Source organism: Stomoxys calcitrans, chromosome 5 (assembly GCF_963082655.1).
Source record: "Stomoxys calcitrans chromosome 5, idStoCalc2.1, whole genome shotgun sequence".
Lineage (NCBI taxonomy): Eukaryota > Metazoa > Arthropoda > Insecta > Diptera > Muscidae > Stomoxys > Stomoxys calcitrans.
Window position 1 is genome coordinate 13,427,910 of NC_081556.1, and position 26,112 is coordinate 13,454,021.

The following is a 26,112-nucleotide window of genomic DNA, read 5'->3' on the forward strand; positions in this document are numbered from 1 at the left end:
TGTAAATTTGCAAAATCAACTACGCAAGCAAAGTGTTTGCAATTCAATAGAAATGTTAAATACATTCTTCTCGGTTTCCTAGCCACCCATCCTCTTCAGCTACCCTCCCAGCATATTGAAATCTAAAGGTCTCTAAAACAATGCTGGGTTTGTTGTTTGCCATATGAATTCAAATGACAAAGGATAGCACAGAAACGTGTTTAACATTAGAAATGTCTATGCTTTCGAAAATTAGACAACACTTTAGATATGCAAATGGAACACCATAATAATACATCACCTTGGATTGCAAGAGAAAATTGATTTAAAAATGTTAGTGAGGACAAAACAGACTTTTTTTCATTCACAAATTTTGAGAAACGTGATCTAAATTTAATGGCAAAGGAAAATAAACTCACATTTTAAGAGAAACTCATTACGGATTCATTCATTAAAAACGAATAAAGTCATGATTAAAAATTATGGAAAGAAAGCAATGCATGACGAATCATTAGTTGTGATCATCACAAATAATAATCAGTAGACATAGGAAAATGTTACAAAATAGTCCAATATCTCACAGATATTGAATTTTGCTATAACCTTGATAATTAAACACGAAAAATCATGCAATTCTTCTACAAATTGTACCCTCTAAGTGCTGAAGAAGTCAAAACAGCAGTTGAAGTTCAAGAGTATGGAAGACCAAGTCATGTATGTTTTTACAACATCTGCCTCAGTCAGAATGCTAAACAGCTAACCAAAACTTTAAGAATGTTCAAATTACTGCATTCACAGCAAATGGAACCCCTCCTGTCTTCGGGTTATGCCAAATTTACTATACGCCAGGGAAATATTGTATAACACACTGCAGAAGTGATGAGTGCATTTTTAGTTGTAAAGTAAAAACCAAGTAAGTTGCAAAAAAAGTTGGTCAAAGTCGAATTTGAAAAGGTCTTTAAGAGGTTCTTTTTCTTAAGTATAACAAAATCTGACCGAATCGTGTAGCCCCTAACCATGATTCGTATTTGACAAGTTCATTGCAAGGATTCTCAAGTTATGAACATATTCAGTCTTTACTTGGTTTGATGTTGGCAGTCTTAGCAGAAAACAACTTGCGAACATACAGCCAAATTGGATAAAAATTCCGCCTCCAAGGGGCTCAAAAAGTCAAATTGAGAGATTCGTTTATATGGGAATTATAGGACGTTATGGACAGATTCAGACAATACTTGGCAAGTATTATGATTTTTGGTCATAGCAGAAGTTGGGGTGCAAAATTTCAGCCAAAATCAGATAATAATTGCGCCTATTGGGACCGGTTTATATGGAATCTATATCAAGTTATGGACCGATTTGGACCATATTTCGTATGGAAATTGAAGGTCACAGGAGAAATGATTATGCAAAATGCCAGGTTTCGGAACCGCTTCAAACCATTCTGGGGAGTTTTTCGAAGGCATAACAGATGTCATTATTAAAAATGTGAGCCACATTGGTAAAGAATAGTGCCTCTTAGAGTCTCAAGAAGTACAATTGAGGGTTGGGTTTACATGGAAGGTATATCAAGTAATAGACCAATTGAGACCATACTTGGCATATTTGTTGGATTTGAAAGGGGGACCACATTGCAAAAATCAGATAATAATTGCTCACTCTAAGTGCTAAAGAAGTACTATCTGGAGATCAGTTTAGCTATATCATGTTATTGGGTTGCCCAAAAAGTAATTGCGGATTTTTCATATAGTCGGCGTTGACAAAATTTTTCACAGCTTGTGACTCTGTAATTGCATTCTTTCTTCTGTCAGTTATCAGCTGTTACTTTTAGCTTGCTTTAGAAAAAAAGTATATTTGATTAAAGTTCATTCTAAGTTTTATTAAAAATGCATTTACTTTCTTTTAAAAAATCCGCAATTACTTTTTGGGCAGCCCAATACACTCCGACGCGAATCATACTTGGCACGTGTGTTGGAGTTCATAGGAGAAGTTATTGTGCAAAATTTTGACAAAAAATGCGGCTTCTAAGGGCTCAAGACAGCTATGGAGCAAAAGTGCAATATAAGGACCATACAACAGGTTCAGAGAACATGTTGTCTTGGCATAGGCGGAGCGATGAGGACCACGGCAACTACGGCACTGGAGACTTTTCTAGATACCCGTTCATTGACATACAGATTAAGGGTGAGGCAGCCACTGCGGCTATGAGACTAATGGCGATGGGAGAATGGATTGAGGATGGGAGCAGCCCATACCATCGCGGTATAATCGAGGCGACGATAGAAAACCTGGAAGGAAGTGAAGAGATTTCCGATCGGATACCTGAGATGAACCTTGAAGTCGAGTGCGAGGCATTGTTGCCATCGGCACAGTCTTGGATTGACGGAACCCTAGTATTGCCATCTGGAAGATCATGTTACATGGATGGATCAAGGCTAGAGGGCAAAGTAGGCCTGGGGCTCTACATTGAGAATCCAGGGACTGAAATCTGTTTTAGACTGCCTGACCATAATATGGTACTGCAGGCCGAGAACCGGGCAATCACGGAATACGTGAAGTGGTGTGGTGCTAACGCGAGGACGACAAGTGCGAACATCTTTACCGACAGTAAAATTGCCATGAGGGCAATAACAACCCGGAGGGTAAGGTCACGAACAGTCTTGCAGTGTAAGAAGGATTTGAACGCCTTCTCTGAGGATGGCAAAATGCACATCGTTTGGCTACCGGGCCATAACGTATTAAGGGGGAATGAAAGGGCAAACGCTTTGGCGGCGAAAGCCAGAGGTCTGCCGTCAATAAACTCCGAGTTAAGGAATACGCATGCAACATTGTGAAACAGTGAAGTCAGACAATGTATGGACAATGTCTAGTGAGGAAACACTAGGCGGTAAAAGCAAGAGGTCTGCCGTCAATAAACTCCGAGTTAAGTTAGTGGGTGACGAATGAGCATGCAACATTGTGGAACAGCGAAGTCAGACAATGTATGGACAATGTCTAGTGAGGACACACTAGAACTACTCGTTGATACACATTGGACAGACAGACAGGCAGCCATTAAATCCCTGGAAAACGTATTTCTGAACCCAAAAAATCGCAGATTTCTCAACGAGATTGCTGAACAGTTCAACATTTACCTGTTCTGGGTGCAGGGCCATACCGATATTCCAGGGAATTGTAAAGTGGAGTTTAAACTTGAATAGAACTGCAATCAATCATATGTGAGAAGTTTGCCCCTGTTCCGTAGTGGAATGTTCATGGGCAAATTTTGCATTTTGCAAATACTAAAAAATAATCTCGAAAAAGAAAATCTAAGTCAGGAATTCCGTGCAACTTACAAAATCCCTAATTGGTTGTTCATGTCTGGTACGGTTTCCCCACCGAACTACCGATGTCTGTTAGCTGCGAAAGCCTGACAGTGACATAGGAAATGCAATGACACGTGAAAGTAAAGTTAAATGTTGAGCCGTAGTGTTAGGTGAAGGCTTTTCCCCAAAGAAACTTTCCTGACCATGACAATAAGGATTTGGTTAAAAGTTATTTGGGATAAAGAAAGAAGTGGTGATGATAAAATGTGGGACCTAGTTTTTTGGTGGGTCATCCACAGCCAAAAATATGCCCTAATGGGCTTGTTCCTCGATTAAGACCATATGCGATATGAAAGGTTTTCGGGAGCTTAGTACGAATTTGAATCTAAATAAGGCATCCAAGCCATGCTTGTTGTTATAAACGAAATAACGAATTTAGTCTACCTTCTCATTGGGTGTAGGAGATACAAACTTGAAAAAGCACAAGAAGCTGACTCCCACTCTAACATAGGACAAATCACAGTGAATAGAAATCCTTATACAGCAGGAAATGTACAGCAGCTAACTTATGAACATACAAGCACACGCTTACATAACATATATAAGAACTTTTATATAACAGGGAAAACAAGGCGAATGTGTTGTTGTAGAAATGTTGTTATTTGGAGCACATTGAAGCAACTTAATCCCATGTGAAATTTATAACAAAATAAACAATTTATGAGGTGAGACAAACGCCAAAGTTCATTGTGCAGATACATATGGGAATGCTTTTTACCTTGATCTAAAGTAAAATCTTGTAAATATAGCTATGCCAGATGAAATGACCATGCATGCGAGCAAAGAGCAATGTTCCACAAGAAGGAACATACCACCGCAAAAGGCCAACTAACAATTTAATCTAGGGTCTTAGCGGTAGCGTATTGCCCATATAATATAGGATAAAAATTCAGAGAAACGCTGCAATCACAAAGTGAAGTCACGAGAACACTTCTCTAGCCGAAAACCAACACAATTGGATTATAAGTATGATGTAGCAGCAGAAAATAGAAAACAAATACACAAATAACTAACTTTAGCCCAGGTTTAACTCACGCGGCAAAATTGTTTATTTAATTTGCCATAATTGCTGCTTTATTAGCTTTAAGGCCAAAATCTTGACTTCTTCTTATAGCAAATATTGGAAAAGCAGAAATGAGATTTGTGTTTTTAGTGCCTCATTAAACATTTTTAGAAACAGGTGCCGCTCATGGATCAATTTTTTTTAATCGTTTTTTAATCGCGTCAACCAGAGCATATTGAAGATGAATCTGATCATGAGTATGAATCACCATCATAAATTTTGCTTTATAATTTATGATACTTTTAGTAACATGGGTTTTTTTTCGTAAATGTATTGGGTTGCCCAAAAAGTAATTGCGGATTTTTTAAAAGAAAGTAAAGGCATTTTTAATAAAACTTAGAATGAACTTTAATCAAATATACTTTTTTTACACTTTTTTCTAAAGCAAGCTAAAAGTAACAGCTGATAACTGACAGAACAAAGAATGCAATTACAGAGTCACAAGCTGTGAAAAAATTTGTCAACGCCGACTATATGAAAAATCCGCAATTACTTTTTGGGCAACCCAATATTTGGATTTTGATTTTTCATCAATGTTAAACAATTTAATTTTGCTAACGAAAATAAACATACCTTAAATATTTTGTACCTTAATATGTACCTAAATTTCTTCGGTTGAGAACACTATGTGCAAAATTTCAGCCAAATCGAAGAAAAATTGCGCCTTGTAAGGACTCAAGAAAACGAATCGGGAAATCGGTTTGTATGGGAGCTATATATCGGGTTATAGACCGATTTGGACCGTGGTTAAGCAAAGTTGTTGGAAGTCATAACAAAACACGAAGTAACGGCTTAGGATTTCAGCAGGAGCTACAAATTGCCTACAGTAGAACCTGTCTCCTTGGGAGGAGAGAATGTTCTCAAAATACCTGGGTGTTTTGCTGGACAGGAAATTGTACTTCAAATCGAACCTTTTGGAAAATGGCAACAAATGCAACTCTAGCCCAATAAACCTGCAAGAGAGCCATTGTCAAAAGTTGGCGGTTTAGACCACGTGTCATGCATTGGGTATATACTGCAGTTGTAAGAACTATTGGGTTGCCCAAAAAGTAATTGCGGATTTTTTAAAAGAAAGTCAATACATTTCTCATAAAACTTAGAATGAACTTTAATCAAATATACTTTTTTTACCCTTTTTTCCTAAAGCAAGCTAAAAGTAACAGCTGACAACTGACAGAAGAAATAATGCAATTACAGAGTCACAAGCTGTGAAAAAATTTGTCAACGCCGACTATATGAAAAATCCGCAATTACTTTTTGGGCAACCCAATATAATGCTATATGGTGTTGTGGTCTGGTCGGCGGCGCTTCGAAAGTCCACCTACTGCTCAATACTTAAACGGATCTAAAGGATGGCTCGTTTGTGAATCACAGCCGCACTGAGGACGATACCATCTGATGCACTGAATTTAATTCTACTCCTAATGTATGCGGACATTGTAAATTTAAAATTTTGCCCATGAGCGTTCCACTAAGGAGCAGAGGCAAACTTCTCACATATCACCTTTTGTGTGTGTGTCCCGCACTAGCAGTCAGAAGAAGTTCCACTTTAGGTTCTCACTTCTTTGAGAACCCGTCTGATTTAGCGGATGTGAACATTCGCAAGTTATTGGGCTTTTTAAAGTGATCTGGATGGTTCAACGGTAGGTCCTAGAAGGCATCTTCCTTTTTCAAAATTTCAATCAAATCGGACTAAGTTTGCGGCTTCCAGGGTCTCATGAGGTCAAATCGGGAAATCGGCTTTAATTAAGAATTAATCCAAATCTTAACCGATATGGCCTATTTGCCATCCCCAACGACCTACATCATTGTTTAGTATCTGTGCAAAATTTCAAGCGGGTAGCTCTACGCGTTCGTCCTCTATCGTGATTTCGACAGACGGACATGGCTAGATCGAATCAGACGATCGAATATTTCGAAGGTGTTACAAACGGAATGACTAGATTAGTATACCTCCATCCTATGGTGGTGGGCATAAAAATAAATGAACTTAATTAACAATTACTAAAAAAAAATTGTCCAAATAGGTGAAGTGATGTGTTTGTCTTAACGGGGGAAATTACCGGTTTTTTTCAAACCGGTGAAATTGCCGATATTTTAAAACAGTGAAATTACCAGTGTTTTTAACCGATGAAACTACCGGTTCAAAATTATTGGTCCCTAGGTATGACATGTCCATATAAAAATCGCCGGTATTTTGAACTGGTCACTGAAAACCGGTAAAATCATCAGTTTGGGACTGGTTCAAATTCCTGCAGGGTACATTTATTAATAAATGTCTATGATACATAACACATCCACAAAAATTTGCGGGAAAATAATTCGAACACAAAAATTGGCACTATAATCAACCAATGTTTATTTTAATATGGTATTCTAGATGCCTCACTCCTAAAGCTAAACAATATAAGCAGCTAAAATGACCCCTAGAAATTTTATATGTTTACCTTAATTGATAAACAGAACATTTATAGCCATGGTTTTTTCCATCATTGTTTATTTATTAAACATTTTAGTCACATAATCTCATACATGGCGGAAAATCTTCGAAATATAAACAACCAAATGAAATAAACAACTTAGAGCAACACTAAGTTTAGTTAGGACAAACTATTGACACCACAACAAATATTCCAGGATTTTTATGTTGACCCCAAATAATAGAGTCTGAAATAAAATCCATTGAAATTTTATCTTTAAGGCATAATTCAAAGAAATTTAGATTTCATTGCAACATTGTCTTCAGCGGAATTGCCACTGAAATTTTTTCTTTAGAATGAATTTCATAAAAGAATTTTTTCTTTGGGGAAGGTAAGGTTTAAGTGGCAGTCTGCCATTAGACTTACTTAGACGCTTACGTCCATTGTGATACCACAGAAACAGAAGAAGCAATATGCCTTCTAGTTCCTACCGTTGAATCATCCATATCGCTTTAAAAATTCCAACAATTTGCGAATGTTCAGATTCGCTAAATCAGACAGGTTCTCAAAGAAATGGGAACCTAAAGTGAAACTCCTTCTCACTGCCAGTGCGGGACACACACACAAAAGGTGTTCTATAGTCTCTTCTTCTTCGATGTCCTTACAGCTTCTGCAAAAGTCGTTATTGGCAACCTTCAGTCTATTAGCATGTTTTCCGATTAGACAGTGACCTGTCATGCCAGACACAACGACTGAGACGTCTATTCTAGTCGGTGACAACAAAGCGGTAGACTTCTTCAAGTCTAGTTTAGGCCACATAGTTTTGGATTGCTCACAGCGCCCTCTTTGTGACCATCTATCATTCGCTGTCCTTCGGGCCTGATCCTGAAATCTAAGATTACATGTCGCTAGAGGCATACCCACAGATTCCAGTTTCCCTGGAATGTGTAAGGTGGTTCCTAGTCTTGCAAGCTCGTCCGCTTTACAATTCCCTGGAATATTTATGAGGTCCGGCACCCAGAACAGGTGAATTTTGAAATGTTCAGCCATTTCGTTAAGAGATCTGCAACAGTCGAAGGCGGTTTTTGTGTTCAGACAAAAGTTCTCCAGGGATTTAATGACAGCCTGGCTGTCTGAGAAGATATTTCTACCGATGTTCGTTATGACATTATATCTTAGCCATACCATCACTTCCTTTATTGCAAGAATCTCCGCTTGATACACACTGCAGTGGTCGGGTAACCTTTCCGATATGATCATTTCTAGATCTTTAGAGTACACCCCAAGGCCCACCTGGCCGTCTAGTTTGGAACCATGCCTATAGAAGTCTAAGTAACTTCTGTTACCAGGAATATCGTAATTCCAATCGGTTCTGTCAGGAATAGTGGTACAATACTTTTATCAAAAAGTGACTCAGCTAATCCACACTGCCTGGAACATCGGATATTGTATCAAGGATAACACAGTGTCCTTAGAATCCACATGACCAAAGAGAAAGCTCCCTTAGCCTCACGACGGTGGTCGCAGAAATTTGTCTAGCCACAATGTCCAGAGGCATTAGAAGTAGCATTAAATTTAGTGCATGAGATGGTGTCGTCCTCAGTGCGGCTGTGCGGCACAAACAAGCCATCCTTTCGATCCGATTGACTATTGAACAATAGGTGGACTTTTGAAGCGCCGTCCACCAGACCACAACACCATATAGCATTATAGGTCCGACAACTGCAGCATATACCCAGTGAATGACGCGCGGTCTAACACCAACTTCTGCCATTGACTCTCTTGCCTTTCTTGGCCTCTCCAAAATGTTGCATTTGAAGTTCAATTTCCTGTCCAGCAAAACACCCAGGAATCTTGCGCTTTCTGTAAATGAAATATTCTCACCTCCCAAGGAGATAGGTGCCACTGTAAAATTGCAAATTTTGCCCATGAACATTCCATTAAGGAACAGGGGCAAACTTCTCACGTATCAATGAGTGCAGTCCGATTCAAGTTTAAGCTCAATGTTAAGGGGCCTCTTTTTTATAGCCGAGTCCGAACGGCGCAATTCGACACCTCTTTGGAGAGAAGTTTGACATGGCTTAGTACCTAGACCACTTTCGATAGCCCCTTAGCATCACGGCAGTGGTCGCAGCAATTTGTCTAGCCACAATGTCCAGAGGCATTACATGTAGCATTCAATTTAGGCACGAGATTTTGTCGACCTCAGTGCGGCTGTGCGACACAAACAAGTCATCCTTTGAATCCGATTGACTATTGAACAGCAGGTGAACTTTTGAAGCGCCGTCCACCAGAACACAACACCATATAGCATTATAGGTCTGACAACTTCAGTATATACCCAATGCATGACGCGCGGTCTAAGCCCCCAATTTTTCCCAATGGCCGGCTCGCTTGCAGGTGTACAGGGCCAGAGTTGCCTTTCTTGGCCTTTCCACAATGTTGCATTTGAAGTTCAATTTCCTGACCAGCAAAACACCCAGGCCACTGTAGGCAATCTGTATATCCTGGGGAAAATTTATTTAAAATTTTAGCTTTGAACAAAAAATTTTTATCTTTGTACAAAAAAATTTTGCTTACATGCAATACTTTTATGTTTAATAACAAACACTTTGGCAAATGGTATGATTTTTTATAACAAGGGATTTTTAATAGTCCTTGTGCGTCACAACATTCTGTCCTCGAATGACACAAATAATGGTATTAAAAACAAAAACCGTAAATCATTTCAAAATCCCGACAAAAAAACGCATCTTTACCATTTTCCTATGCTTGTGCCAAAATAAAGCATACAAAAAAACCAATTCAAATGTAATTTCCAAGTGGCAAATGCAGTTGAAAACAAAGGATGAAGGAAATTTAAATTCAAACATCATGCCAAAATTTCCGTAGGATCAAAAAACAAAACCCCCCCATCCATATGCGATTAATTACCCTCATCAATAAGAGCAGGAAATCCATTTTATCACAACAAACACGTTCGTATGTAGGCCGAACGGCACGCAGAAAGGCCACCAGCAGTTTGGAAAATAACCTTTAAAAAGTCCTGTCCTCCTACAAAGCACATGAATCATATCGTAAGCACATTTATTTGGTATTATCACCAAGCCTTCGAACCGGAAGTTATTCGCGCCCTTGGCTTTAGTGTGGGATAATGGGTGTCTCAGAAGAAATAAAATCTTCTGTCAAGCGTAAGAAATTTTAAATTTATTTCTTTTGTTGGTTATCCTTGTCTTCTGCTTTGTGTATTTTTTGGCAGAGAGGACATGCTCAAGAAATGAGATTCCTTTCTTTGTTTAGTATTGTATGTCTCGCAAGTCTGTTTTGTCTTATGTGGAAGATATAGGCTGTCATATGGCAAATTTTGGCTTTTTTTCGATGGCATTTTTTAAGAGTCAGAGCTTAAAGCGTAAAAAATTGATTTTTACAGTTTTCGTTTAAAATTACCACTGAAATAAGAGCTGAATAAGGAAAAAGGAAACAGTGTGGCTCGCTTCCGTTCTCTTGAATTAACTGCACATAAGGTTTAAGGGTAAGCAAACTTCATTATCCCTTTTGTAATGTATTGAAATATAGTTTAGAAACTACTAAAGGAATATGTTGAGTTGCCCAAAAAGTAATTGCGGATTTTTTAAAAGAAAGTAAATGCATTTTTAATAAACTTAGAATGAACTTTAATCAAATATACTTTTTTTACACTTGTTTTCTAAAGCAAGCTAAAAGTAACAGCTGATAACTGACAGAAGAAAAAATGCAATTACAGAGTCACAAGCTGTGAAAAAATTTGTCAACGCCGACTATATGAAAAATCCGCAATTACTTTTTGGGCAACCAATAGAAGGGGTTGTGCCGTTTGTAAAACCCAGAAGAAAAAGAGCCTCTTAACGCTCTTCTATATTTTATTTGAGCCCTATATTCCAATGGTCGTTATATAAGTCCTATTTTGGTAGACTTTTAAGATGGGGACATTTCGCCCCGAATGTGGATATTGAATTCGTGTCGTTGAAGCGCAGAGGTAAGCAAGTCCGCCAATTATGCTAAACGCATGAATTCAAATCCCGGCGACAACATTGGAATAATTTGAAGTGATGGTTATCCCCTATTTGCTGTTGGCGACATTTGTGAGGTACTATGCTATGTATAGAAGTTATGTAAAAAGGAGATCCTTTATCATTCCAAAAATCAGTGTTCTAGTTCAATTTACAAAGAAAGTACCAAATAGTACCAATTGCGGTAGTAAAAGTACTATTTCTCCCAGTACGATTTTTCAAAATTTTTTACCAAACCTTATTTTTTCGAGACATTCTTTAATTTGAGCGCAAGAACAAAATTCTAGGCCATTCCGTTCGTGCTGGGCAAATATGTACTATTTAGTACTTTTTGGTACTTTTCACCAAATCCAGTTTTATCCCGTACCTATGGCTCAAGACCAATATTAGTGCAACATTTCATGATTCTAGCTTGAGCCGATGATCAGTAAGTCAGTCAGTTACTAATAAAGCTTTTATGGAAAGATTTTACCCAAATTTGAGTTAGATATCGGGAGGTTTAAGCCAACTCACTAACTCAAATTTCAGCGAAATCTGATAATAAATGTAGATTTTATGGGCCTAGGCCCTTGACCGGCAGATCGGTCTATATCGCAGCTATATCTTAACTTAGTCCGTTCTCAATCATATTTGGTCGAATGTCGAGAATTGCTTTACTCCCTGGTTTAAATTTCAGAGAAATCAGGTAATAAATCAGCTTTTATGGGTTTCAGACTCTTTATCGACAGATCGGTCTATATCGCTGCTATATCTAAACATACTCCGATCTGAACCATATATGGGTCGAATGTCGGGAGGCTTAAGCCAATTTACTAATTAAAATTTCAGCGAAATCGGGTAATAAATCAAATTTTATGGTTTTCAGACCCTTTATCGGCAGATCGGTCTATATGGCAGCTATATTTAAATATAGTCCGATCCGAACCAAATTTGTGTCAAATGTCGGGAGGCTTAAGCCAACTCACCAATTCAAATTTCAGCGAAATCGGGTAATAAATCAGATTTTATGGTTTTCAGACCATTTATCGGGAGATCGGTCTGTATGACAGCTTTATATAAATATAATCCAATCCGAACCATATTTGGGACGAATGTAGGGAGACCTAAAACTACCCACTGTTTAAAATTTCAGCAAAATCGGTTAATAAATACAGCTTTTATTGGTTTCAGACCCTTAATCGGCAGATCGGTCGATATGGCACCCATATCTAACTATGGTCCAAATTGGTCCGTTCAAGAACTGCGTGCAGCAAAACATCTCAACTTTAGAAGGCTGTAGAGTGATTACAACAGACGAATGGACAAACACACGGACATCGTCCGTGGATATTTCAAAGTGTAGCGAAGGGAATGATTGAATGAATATTCTGCCTTTCCTATGGTGGTGGGGATAAAAATCCCAATTAAGCAATTCGTAAACTCCTCAAATGGTCAAGTTTATCTAACCGAACGCACATACGAAAATTAGGCCTATGAACGGGCAACGAAGGAATATTCCATCAGCAACTGTAAGTTGTGTTAGGCCCCTCGTCTTCCGTGCCGAGTCTCATCAAGTACGGACCATATTTCGAAATGGCAGCAATGTCTTCATAAATGGTGCATTTTTCATCGAATTTTGTAGAAATGTGGCCAGGAGTCGTATATATATCCGAGGAGGTTGTTTACCAAAGTTCTGCCCGTTTGACTTTAACTTGTGACTTGTTTACTCTAAATTTCCTGTTGAAATCCCAGTTCAGCTTATAGCCTAGAATAACCGCAAGTTATTTAGCTGATCCTGAAAGCTTTCAAATTATCCACTGCTTTAACTTTAGTCTAAACCCCATTTTATTAAAGTCTAGTCTATTTCAGCAATTACAATAATTTATTACCATTTGATGTTGCTAACTACTACTAAGTCTAAAAGCCTCTATGGTCTTCATTAAATATATCCACTTCGCTATTGAAACTCCTTGGCAGATAATGGCATCTAATGTATGACCATCTATCATCACGTGCTTGTGAATTAATTTCTCTCCCCCTCCCCCCTAGGATCAACTTAATGTTTGTTGCCAGCATACCAGTGACAATGGCAGCTTCTGTCATTCATTGTCAGCACTTCAGAGTCGTCAAGCCCCCAAATGTAGCACTTGAGCACTGGCCCATACGCTTTAGCAATGGCAGATTGAAGAAAAAAAAACCAAAGTCCTATTTGCAACTTCTAATTGTTGGTTGGCCCAGTTTTTCCTGTCACTGTTGTCTGATGTTCTTTTTTGTTGGCATGTTTTCTATTTCTATGGAATTAAATTGAGATTTATTTATACATACATAAAAAAATGACAATAGAATATATCACATGGAGTAAACTAAATGCTGTATATCGCTCTTATCGCCAGGAGTTTGTGAGTGTTTTCTTCCTTCAGCCAGGACTAAGGCAAACATTTGAGTGTCATTACATAAATGTTTCATAGAGAACAATTTCAATAATGGCTATTGTCTGGAAACCATTATGCTAGGCATTGAAGAAAAAGTGAAGCTGTATCTTTCATCAAGGAAGTGTCAGGATTGGGAACTTGGGATTTAATGAACTGTAGAAGATACTATTAGACTATAAGAACATTGAACAAATACTTTGTAATGTTGAGGGCCATAGACTCAACAGACCGTTGTATTCGGTATTTATGTGTCTAAAGTCAAAAGCAAAGGCAAAAGTTAATGAACTCAATATCTTGATATCTTACACCTCTTGATATAATACAACATAATGGGTAACATGCTTAGATTTCATTTTGTCTTTGGAATGCTAAATTTGCTCACTTCAATGAATATAATCCAGATCTTTCACCGTTCTAGCACAACTCTGCAACAAAGAACAATGAATAATGAATAATAAACAAAGAACATTTGAAAAGTCAACATCAAACTTGTACGTATTCCAACTTAACATTTTCCTCTCTGCCTTTGACTTAACCATCACTAATTAATTCTCTTATCGAAATATTGATTGATTTTCTATGGCTTTGAGTCTTTTGCATCATTAAAGTTAAATGAATTGTAGAGAGTGTTATTTGGAATATCTCCTAATTCTTTGTAATATGATAACTCTCAAGGGATGGTGTCGGCAATGAATGCAATGTGTCAAGTGTTAATGGTAAATTCTCCAAATTGCATAGCTTGATTGGGGACTTGATTGGCTTGTACTACTTGTGCAAAGCTAACAAAAGACAAGTTAATTATTCGTAGATGATTCTTTGCGGTTGTCTCTTGCTATAATATGTCATTACAGGCAATTAAGCACAAGTTGATGTAGTTGCTATTGTGACGACTTATTGTTATATAATACAGCTTCGATTATGTAATGACAAGTAAGAATTGTAGGTTGTGGAATAAAGTGATTATTGTTTGATTATTTGCGCTATAGCAACTATTGATAAGAAATTAGTGCTTTTCTCATTTGAGAGAATGGCATAGAGATTTTTTCAAAAATAAATGTAAACATCGGGATGAATATGCAAGGATCTCATACAACTCATTGTACCAAATTTCAGCGAAAGCAGTTAAAAAAAAGGCATATTTTACATGTCCAAGAACTTAAATCTGGAGATAGGTTGGCAGCTATATGGCAGCTATATCCAAATAAAGACCTAACTGAAACATATAGGACACGGATGTCCAAAAACCTTACAAAGCTCACTGTGCCAAATATCAGCGAATCAGTGAAATCGGACTGTAAATGCGCCTTTTATGGGTCCAATACTTTATATCTGGATATCGTTCTATTTGGCAGCCACGGCTGTGGAATCAAGCGATTTTTCTCGACTCCGACTCCGGAAAGATTATTTGACTCAGACTCTGGTGTCGATTCCGAGCACTTAATATTTTGAGCAATTTTTTTAAATTTAAAAATTAATAAATTAAAATTAAATTAATAAAAATAAATAGAAAAATCTTAATCGTATTTGGTTCAGGTGCCGAGAAGTTCTATATAAGTAACTGTTCGAAATTTCAGCAAAATCGGGTAATAAGTGCGCCTTTCATGAGATTAATCACTAATTGGAATGATCGATCTATATGACAGCTATATTTAAATATGGTCCAATATACGCCATATTTGGGTTGGATGCCGGGAGTCTTAATGTTTCAAATTTCAGAGAAGTCGGGTAATAAATGTGACTGTTATAGGCCTAAGACCCCAAATCCAAATATGTTCCGATCTGGACCATTTTTGGTTCGGATATCGGCGGGCCTATCAAAACACTTTATGCCAAATTTCAGTATAAAAAATCGGAGTACAAATGCGCCTTTTATGGTCTTTAGAGTCTAAAGCTGATGGTCGGGCTCTATGGCAGCTATATCTAAATATAGCCATGTCCCATTTTCCGGACAAACGTTGGGAGTCTTGATACAACTCACTGTTCCACATTTCGACGAAGTCTGCTAATATATGCTCCTGTTATGGGCCTAAGACACAAAATCAGCAGATCGGTATTTATGGCAGTTATAACCTAATATGTTCCGATCTGGACCATTTTTGGTTCGGTTATCAACGGGCCTTATAAAACTCACTGTTCTGAATTTCAGCGACATTCGGTAATAAAAGCGCCTTTTGTAAACTTAAGACCTTAAATCGGCATATCGGCAGCTATATGTACATATGGTCTGATATACACCATATTCGGGTCGGATGTCGAGGCCCCTAGTGCAAACCACTGTTTCAAATTTCAGCAAAATCGGAGAATAAATGCGCCCTTTATGGTCTTTAGACCCTAATGCTGAAGATCGGGCTCTATGGCAGCTGTATCTAGATATAGCCCGATCTGGACCATATTCGAGACAGATGTTGGGAGTCTTGATACAACTCGCTGTTCTTAATTTCAGAGAAGTCGGGTAATAAATGTGCTTGTGAGAAGCCTAAAACCCAAAATCCAAATATGTTACGATCTGGACCATTTTTGGTTCGGATATCGGAGGACCTGTTAAAACTATTTATGCCGGGCCGAATCTTTGGTACCCACCACCATTGATTCTGCAAAATAAATTTTGTTGATACCTACTAACTTCTGCCAAACCAGCAAAAATTAAAGCTTCTATCGTAGGAATTAAACAAGGATGATTGAAAGACGGGGTTACATGGGAGCTATATCAAGTTATAGACGGATTTGGACCATATTTGATACGAATATGGTAGCAATATCAGGTTATATACTGATTTGGACCGTACTTGGCTCAGTTGTTGGAAGTCTTAACAGAGCAAAATTTCAGCCAAATCGGACAACAATTGAGGCTTCCAGGGGCTCAAGAAGTCAAATCGGGAGATAGTTTTATATGCGAGCTATATTAGGTTATAGACCGATTTGGACCGTACTTTAGAATTCATTAGAGTACACTATATGCAAAATTTTAGCCAAATCGGACGAAAATTGTGGCCTTCAGCTTCAGGGGCTCAAGAAGTCAAATCGAGAGATCGATCCAAACCTGCACCGATGTGGCCCATTTGCAATCCCCAACGACCTACATCAATATTAAGTATCTGTGCAACATTTCAAGCGGGTAGCTTTACGCGTTCGAGCGCTAACATGATTTCGACAGACGGACGGATGAATGGACATAGCCAGATCGACTCAGAATGTCGAGACGATCAAGAATATATATACTTTATAGACTCTTAGATCAATATTTCAAGATGTTAAATGACTAGATTAGTATACCCCCATCCTATATTGGTGGGTATAACAAAATGAATTGATAGTGATATGCCTACTACTTTTGACAGTTGCTGTCAAAGTGTTATGTCAAAGTTATTAAAATTCAATTTTCTTCGCTAAATGGTCATACCAATACTAAATACCAAAAAAAAGAAATTATTTTTCTTTGTTGTATAAACACAGTAACTTAAAAAATAACAATTTTTTTTTAGTTTCTTAAAATAATTTTTTTTAAATATTAGACGAAGGTCCCTTATCATTGAACGTAAACTTTAATCGGTCACCACTCATTGATATGAGAAAAGTTTGCCTCTGTTCCTCAATGAAATGTTCATGGACAAATTTACATTTTTCTATTCCTATTATTTCGCCCTCATCGCGCAATTCACTTATTTTCATTCCTCACGAAAACTCTGTGAGTTATTTCTTTCAATTATGGTAAAAGAAATTTCAAAACTTAATCAAGACTATAACTTTAGCTTGAATGCACTTGAAGCAACTTTTATGCGACATTTATTTGGCCAAAAATAATGTTTAAAACTACAATCAAGCTGTGTTACTACAATCAAGTATTTGCTGTCTGCTCCAATGTCAACCATCAGCGCAGGATTTCACGAGACGGCCATAAAAAGGATTTCACTTTCTCGTTTTGTTTGAAGCACAGTGAAGATTCCATTCTATTCTGTGTAATTTTTATGACACTGAATTCACTTTTAGTAGTTGCAGCTATTGAGAGCAATGCTCGCGGAAGGGTATCGCAATCCATGTCTTTTACGAGAGCATTAAGATGATGTTGTAAAAAATGGAGAGTTTTCATTTCGGCACAGGTCAAATCTTTGCAGTGGCCTTGTGCAAAGCAATGAAACTGACTGTGCATTGTGCCAGTGGTCATTAAATGGGAAAATTTGATTTGATAAATTTAACGAATTTTCACTATAATTTTGAGGATGTCTATAGAATGTGTATGGAAACATTAGGCAGCACAGCGACAGGAGTCTCAATGCAGCCTAACGAACAGGGAGCAGATGATGGTACCATCACCTATTCCCAAGAAGCCCATTTACTTACGATTTGAAAGATAGGCAAAGATCCTATTATTGAGAAGGCACACAGATGTTGGGCACTATGTAGACGGGCCGTAGGCTCGAAATGGGTCTTCAATCCGTGGATAATCCACTGGCTCTGGATTGAGGATTGGAGCAGCTCATACCGATCGAGGCGAACATAGGAAACCTGGAAGGAAGGGTAGAGGTTTCCGATCGATTACCTGAGATGAACCTTGAAGTCGAGAGCGAGGCGCTGCTACCATCCCCACAGTCTTGGATTGAAGGAACCCTAGTATTGTCATCTGGGAGATCATGTTACACAAATGGATGAAAGCTAGAGGACATAGTGCGTCTGGGGGTCTACATTGAGAACCCAGGGACTGAGATTTGTTTTAGACTGCCTAACCATAAAACGGTCCTGCGTGAAATGGTGTGGTGCTAACGCGAGGACGTCGAGTGTGAACATTTTTACCGACTGTCAAATTGCCATAATGGCAATAACAACCAAAATGGTTGTTAATCAGTAAAATCAGTGTGGCAAGTGATAGCATGTGTAGGGCATGCGGGGAAGATGATGAGACGTTGGAGCATATTCTTTGCCATTGCCTGGCTATCGCGTCTAACAAATACCGGTACTTAGGTGGGGACACAATACCAGACATAAACCAATTTAAGAGAGTGGTATTGAAAACAGTTAAGGATTTTGTAGGTAAAACGGAATTCCTAATTTAAAATTTTCTTTTTATACCCACCACCGAAGGATGGGGATATATCCATTTTGTCATTCCGTTTGCAACACATCGAAATATCCATTTCCGACCCTATAAAGTATAAATATTCTTGATCAGCGTAAAAATCTAAGACGATCTAGACAGGTCCGTCCGTCTGTCTGTTGAAATCACGCTAAAGTCTTCAAAAATAGAGATATTGAGCTAAAACTTTGCACAGATTCTTTTTCCTTTGTCCATAAGAAGGTTAAGTCCATAAGCAGATTAAGTTCAAAGATGGGCTATATCGGATCTTGTATAGCCCACATATAGACCGATCCGCCGATTTTGGGTCTTTGGCCAATAAAAGCCACATTTATTATCCGATTTTGTTGAAATTTGGGACAGTTAGTTGTGTTAGTGCCTTTGACATCCTTCGTCAATTTGGCCCAGATCGGTCCAGATTTGGATATAGCTGCCATATAGACCGATCCGCCGATTTAGAGTCTTAGGCCCATAACGGTCACATTTATTATGCGATTTTACTGAAATTTGGGACAGTGAGTTCTGTTAAGCCCTACGACATCTTTCTGCAATTTGGCCCTGATCGAATCAGATTTGGTTATAGCTGCCATATAGACCGATCCCTCGAGTTGAGGTTTTGGACCCATAAAAACCACATTTATTATCCAATTTTGCTGAAATTTGGGACAGTGAGTTGTGTTAGGCCCTTCGACATCCTTCATTAATGTGGCCCTAATCGGATCAAATTTGGATATAGCTGCTATTTAGACCGATCCTCCGATTTAGGGTCTTAGGCCCATAAAAGCCACATTTATTATCCGATTTTGCTGAAATTTGGAGCAGTGAGTTGTGTTAGGCCCTTCGACATCCTTTGTTAATTTGGCCCAGATCAGTTCAGATTTGGATATAGCTGCCATATAGACCGATCCGCCGATTTAGGGTCTTGGGTCAATAAAAGCCACATTTATTATCCGATTTTACCAAAATTTGAGACAGTGAGTTAAGTTAAGCCCCTTGACATACTTCTGCATTATGGCACAGATCGGTCCAGATTTGGATATAGCTGCCATACAGACCGATCTCAAGGTTTAAGGTTTTTGGGCCATAAAAAGCTCATTCATTGTCCGATGTCGCCGCAATTTGAGACAGTGAGTTGTGTTAGGCCCTTCGAAATCCGTTTTCAATTTCCCTCAGATCGGTCCAGATTTGGATATAGCTGCCATATAGACCGATCTCTCGATTTTATGTTTTGGTCCCATAAAAGGCGCATTTATTGTCCGATGTTGTCGAAATTTGGGACAGAGAGTTAAGTTAAGCCCCTGCACATATTTCTGCAATTTGGTCTAGATCGATCAAGATTTGCATATAGCTGCCATATAGACCGATATCTCGATTTAAAGTCTTGGCTCCATAAAAAAGGTACATTTATAATTTATAATTTAACTGAAATTTGACACATTGACTTATGTTAGGCTTTTCGACATCCATGTTGTATATGGTTCAGATCAGATTAGATATAGCTACCAAAAAGACCAATATTTTGTTATACACAATTGAACAATAACTTGTATTTATTAGTATTTGGTCCAAATAGGATCATATTTCGATATAACTGCTATGGGATATAAGGTATGCAATTTTCATCGGATTTTGACGAAATGTTGTTTGTGGGTATCCAAAGTGCGGCCCGGCCGAACTTAACGCCTTTTTACTTGTTAGAGGTTACCTCATAGTTTTTAGAGCGCACAACAAGCCGATTACTGGCTTAGGTGTATGTCTATAGTGCCATGAGGCGGATTAATATTTGCTCTTCTCAATCTAACCTAACCCAACCTTGCCTAATAGAATGTGTGGTAAGCCATTGTAGTTGATGGGAAAACAAATGTCAATAGCCCAAGTCCATACAGTACCCACAATTATATTAAATACTTGTTTTTCGCTCTTTTAAATCCAGACTAAATACATACATACATTTAAATCCAGACCTTAATACATTTAAGCTTACTAATAATGTATATAATGTTTTGAAAAGAATTTCCTTTTACTCAAAGTTGACTTTGATTATTTCTATGAAAGCAACAAGTGTGCGAAATGTATGTCCAATTTGTCCTCCACCCATATACAACACAATGCTAATAAGCCTTGATTTCTCCTTCAGCCAATCAATAGCACATAAATGTTTTACCCATTCCAATTAGCAAATTTTGTGCCTACCAACATATACTGTTCCCATTTTCTCACAAAGACTTTTATGAATGAAAAGTGTTCTCCAAAAACATAAACAATGCAACTCAGACCTGCGCATTGAAGGGCCATATGCCGGCTATAATGGACCCAAATTGTCCCAATCACATGTTTACAAATTCGCCCCATATCTTTGGCCGGCTGGGTGTTCATTGTGCGGCGACAACAGTTGGTCCTCCAACGCAGTATCTACATTGGGCGCCAAACGAACAGTTGCTGTTTTCAACGCGAGCCGTCTACAAGTGTTGCGAAATATACGCTTAGCTAAACGTACAACCAGAAACGCATTAAGTCAAGTAGAACTTGCTATTTTACGCGATATCGCCATGTGGCTGCAGAAAAATCCCATAAATATTATTTAGCAAAGAAAATTTATAGTAATAGCAGTTTTATTACCGGCAAAGGAAATCCAAATGAGAGTGGGAAATAGACGCCAAGATTTATTTATTTATTTTTGAGCAAAATCCAATTGGATTTCATTGAAGAAAACCAAATATTAAAAATTACAAAAGAAAAAGAAATGAGTGTTGAATACAATAATTGTATGGCGAATGAAAGGTCCCAAGGAACATAGAAAAAAGAAATATAAAAAAAAAGAAAAAAATAAAAAAGCCCCAATGACCATAGAAAAAAAAAAATAAAAAAATTAATAAAAAAATTTAAAAAAATAAAAAATTATTAAGAAAGGCACAAAGTCCTAAAGAAAAAAAAAAGTAAAACAAATGTTGAAAAAACTAAAAAATAATTTTAACGTTTTTTAAATAAATCGAAAATCGCTAATTAAAAAAGAAAATATATAAACATTAAAAAAACAAATACATAAATATTAAAAAAAAGTATAATATATACGATTAATTTAAAATAAATAAATAAAAAAATATTTAAAAAAAAACAGTGTGTGTTTTATAATAAAACAATTCAAAAGTGAATAGTTCCATAAAAAAGTGTATTATAAAATAATAGCAGAAGAAAGTATTGAAAATAAAATAATCAAAAAAGGTGCGTTGCTAACTAAATTCATGAATCTTATATATAAAAATCAATTTGTGTTTGTTTGTTTGATTGTTTCTTTGTTTGTTGTGTGTTCCTTATAGACTTAGAAACGGCTGAACCGATTTTCTGGAAATTTTCACAGATGGTGCATAATGATCCCGTGGTGAATATAGGGTACTACATTTGTTGATATCTGAAGGGAGGGCGGACCCTTCCCCTTACACTAATTTGCAGAAACTACAGATTTCGGAGATGGGTGGTGCGATTTAAGCGGAATTTTGTGTGTACCCTAAAAACAAAAATTTGGTCTCCAAATTTCGGATGGTGTAAATATATGTTCTACCAAACATATATTTATACAAATCACGTCAATATGGGACTCAAATGAAAGGTATTTAGGATAAGAAAACGTATCTTATATCCAATTGTCGGACCAAGAGTTAGGGGGGCCACCCCAAACCCCAAAACACCCCTAAATCGGACATATTTACCGACCATGGCAATATGGGACTCAAATGGAAGGTATTTGCGATTATAATACGAATCTAATATCCAAATTTGGGACCACGTTTCTGGGGGTCCACCCCTTCCCCAAAACACCCCCCAAACAGGACTTATTTACTGACCATGGCAATATGGGGCTTAAATAAAAGGTATTTGAGTGTAGAATACGAATCTAATATCCAAATGTGGGACAAAGTTTCTGGGGGTCCACCCCTTTCCCAAAACACCCCCCAAACAGGACTTATTTACTGACCATGGCAATATGGGGCTTAAATAAAAGGTTTTTGAATGTAGAATTCGAATCTGATATCAAAATATGGGGCCAAGTGTTTGGGGGCCGCCACTTCCCAAAAACATCCCCCAAAGGGGACAAATTTACGACCATAGCAATATGGGGCTCAAATTAAAGGTCTTGATATCAACATTCGGGAAAACTGTCACTGGGGCCACCCCACAACACCACCCAAATAGAAAGCAGTTGCTGACTATTGCAATATGGGGCTTAAATAAGAGGGTTTTTAGAGTAGAACACGTATCCGACATATATTTTCAAGGCCAACTCACTGAGTGGCCACCCATCCCCCAAAAAACACCCCCCAGCCGGTCGTGTTTGCCGACTATGGAAATATGGAGCTCAAATTAAAGTTATTCGGAAGTAGGCCACGTATTTGATATCAACATTAGGGACTAACTGTCTAGGAGACGTCCCACCACCATAACAACCCCCAAATAGGACGTATTTGCTCACCAAGGCAATTTCGATCATAAAGAGAGTGGAACTAAATACTTATAGTTTTTAGGGACAATACCCCAAATCGGACATATTTGCTGACTTTTGCAATAAGGAGTTTAAATGAGATTAGAAAACGAATTTGATATCCAATTTTGAGGCCAATGGCAATACGGGGTTCAAATAAATGCTATATAGATCTATGAGAACAGAGCACGTTGCTGATATATTTTCCAGGCCTAGTGTTTGGGGGACCACCTCAATCCCCAAAGGGTGCGGACCCTCCCCCTTACCCTAAAAGTACTACTCAAAAATAAAAGTGGACCTATCGGAACAATATGGGATTCAAATGAAAGGTATTCAAGAGTAGAGTACGAATTTCATAATAAAAGTTCGGTGCAAGTACCTGGGGGCCGCACAGCCCCAAAACCCCTTGAAATAGGTTTATTTGACAATCATGACAATATGGGACTCAAATGAAAGGTATTCGGGAGTAGATTACGTATATGGTCAGGAAGTAGGAATAGACTTTCTAATTTATTGATAATGGAAGGGGCGTAGCCTCCACCGTTACCCCAAAAACATCACCAAAAACAAAAGTGGACCGATAAGGACAATATGGGTATCATATGAATGCGGGGCTAGATAATGTTCATAGATTGTATACGTTTGTCTGGAAGGAAACACAGGCTATATAATTGTTAGATATCGGGTGGAGGCAGACGCCAGGAACAGAGAAGGGGCAAATTCTCACACATCAATGAGTGCTTTCCCATTCAAGTTTAAACTCAATGATAAGGGACGTTTTTCTATAGCCGAGTCCGAACGGCGTCCCGCAGTGTGACACCTCTTTGGGGGAATTTTTTTAAATGCCAATGCATGGCATTTCACCCCGCAAATGTCGCCAGCATTAAGAGGGGATAACCACCGCTTTGTCCGATGTTCTCGCCAGGATTCGAACGCGTTCAGGTTCATAGGTTAGAATGGCACGAATTCGATATCCGCATTCAGGGCGAAGTGTCCCCACCCAAATAAGATATTAGAGAGTTAAAGAAGGCGCAGCGGAGCGGGTCCGGTTCCGTTAGTTTTGTATAAAGACGGTATTTCCATAAAAAAAGACAAAATTTCCATGAAATTTTTTCTAAAGACAAAATTTCCATGAAATTTTTTCTAAAGACAAAATTTCCATGAAATTTTTTCTAAAGACAAAATTTCCATGAAATTTTTTTTTAAGACAAACTTTCCATGAAATTTTTCTAAAGACAAAATTTCCATGAAATTTTTTCAAAAGACACAATTTCATTGAAATTTTCTTTAAACACAAAATTTCCATAATATTTTCTCTAAAGACAATATTTCCATGAAATTTTCTTTAAAGACAAAATTCCATGAAACTTTCTTTACAGAAATAATTTTCATAAAAGTTTCTTCTAAGTCAAAATTTCCATGAAATTATCTTCAAAGACAATATTTGCATGAAATTTGCTCTAAAGGCGAAATTTCGGTGAAATGTTCTCTAAAGACAAAATTTCCATGAAATTTTCTCTAAAAACAATATATCCATGAAATTTTCTCTTAATGTCAAAATTCCATGAAATTTTCTCTTGGAGTCATAATTTCCATGAAACTTTCTCCCAAGACAAAATTTTCTAAATACAAAATTTCTATTAAATTTTCTTTAACGGCAAAATTTTCATGAATTTTTCTCAAAGATACAATTTCTTTAAAGAAAAAATTTCCCTGACGTTTTCTATAAAGAAAAAATATCCTTGAAACTTCCTCCAAAGACAAAATTTCAATGAAATTTAATCCAACACAAAATTTTCATGAAATTTTCTCTAAAAAATTTCCATGAAATTTTTTCTAAAAAAAAAAATCCATAAAATTTTCTTCAAAAACAAAATTTCCATGAAAATTTCACTGACGACAAAATTTCCATAAAATTTTCGCTTAAAGTCAAAATTTCCATGAAATATACTCTAAAGAAAAAATTTCCATGAAATTTTCACCAAAGACAAAATTTCCATGAAATTTTCTCTAAAGGCATGAAATTTTCACTGACGACAAAATTTCCACGAAATTTTCACTTCAATTCAAAATTTTCTCTTAAAGTCAAAATTTCCATGAAATTTTCTCTAAAAGTTAAAATTCCGTGAAATTTTCTCTTGGACTCAAAATTTCCATGAAATTTTCTCTAATGGCAAAATTTCCATGAAATTTTCTCTAAAGAAAAAATTTCCATGAAAATTTCTCTACAGAAAATTTCCATGAAATTTTCTCTAAAGACGAAATTTCCATGAAATTTTTTCTATAGACAAAATTTTCATGAAATTTTCTCTAACGACAAAATTTTCACTGACGACAAAATTTTCACTTGAATTCAAAATTTTCTTTAGAGACGAAATTTCCGTGAAATTTTCTCTAAAGACAAAATTTCCACGAAATTTTCTCCAAAGACAAAATTTCCATGAAATTTTCTCGTAAGACAACATTTTCATAAAATTTTCTTTAAAGACAAAATTTCCATGAAATTTTCTCTAAAGACAAAATTTCCATGAAATTTTCTCTAAAGACAAAATTTCCAAGAAATTTTCTCCAAAGACAAAATTTCCATGAAAGTTTCTCGTAAGACAAAATTTTCATGAAGTGTTCTCTAAAGACAAAATTTCTATGAAATTTTTATGAATTTTTCTCGAAAGACACAATTTCTTTAAAGAAAAAACTTCCATGACGTTTTCTATAAAGATAAAATTTCTATGAAATTTTCTCTAAAGACAAAATTTCTATGAAATTTTCTCTAAAGACAAAATTTCTATGAAATTTTCTCTAAAGACAAAATTTCTATGAAATTTTCTCTAAAGACAAAATTTGTATGAAATTTTCTCTAAAGACAAAATTTCTATGGAATTTTCTCTAAAGACAAAATTTCTATGAAATTTTCTCTAAAGACAAAATTTCTATGAAATTTTTTCCAAAGACAAAATTTCTATGAAATTTTCTCCAAAGACAAAATTTCTATGAAATTTTCTCCAAAGACAAAATTTCTATGAAATTTTCTCCAAAGACAAAATTTCTATGAAATTTTCTCTAAAGACAAAATTTCTATGAAATTTTCTCTAAAGACAAAATTTCTATGAAATTTTCTCTAAAGACAAAATTTCTATGAAATTTTCTCTAAAGACAAAATTTCTATGAAATTTTCTCTAAAGACAAAATTTCTATGAAATTTTCTCTAAAGACAAAATTTCTATGAAATTTTCTCTAAAGACAAAATTTCTATGAAATTTTCTCTAAAGACACAATTTCTACA

The 26,112-nt window shown here is 36.8% G+C and overlaps 1 protein-coding gene across 3 annotated transcripts in view; it reads left to right on the plus strand.

The window, feature by feature from the left end:
* The first annotated feature begins 21,491 nt into the window (after positions 1-21,491).
* LOC106090133 (neuropeptide CCHamide-1 receptor) overlaps positions 21,492-26,112 on the plus strand; it is a 135,538-nt gene continuing 130,917 nt past the window's right edge. For 2 of the 3 annotated variants that reach the window (XM_059370517.1, XM_059370519.1), the window contains exon 1: positions 21,492-21,574. The gene's annotated coding sequence lies outside the window, so the exon portion shown is untranslated. Of the gene's footprint in view, positions 21,575-21,637; positions 21,732-26,112 lie in introns of those variants that run through there. The other variant, XM_059370518.1, reaches the window with a different exon arrangement.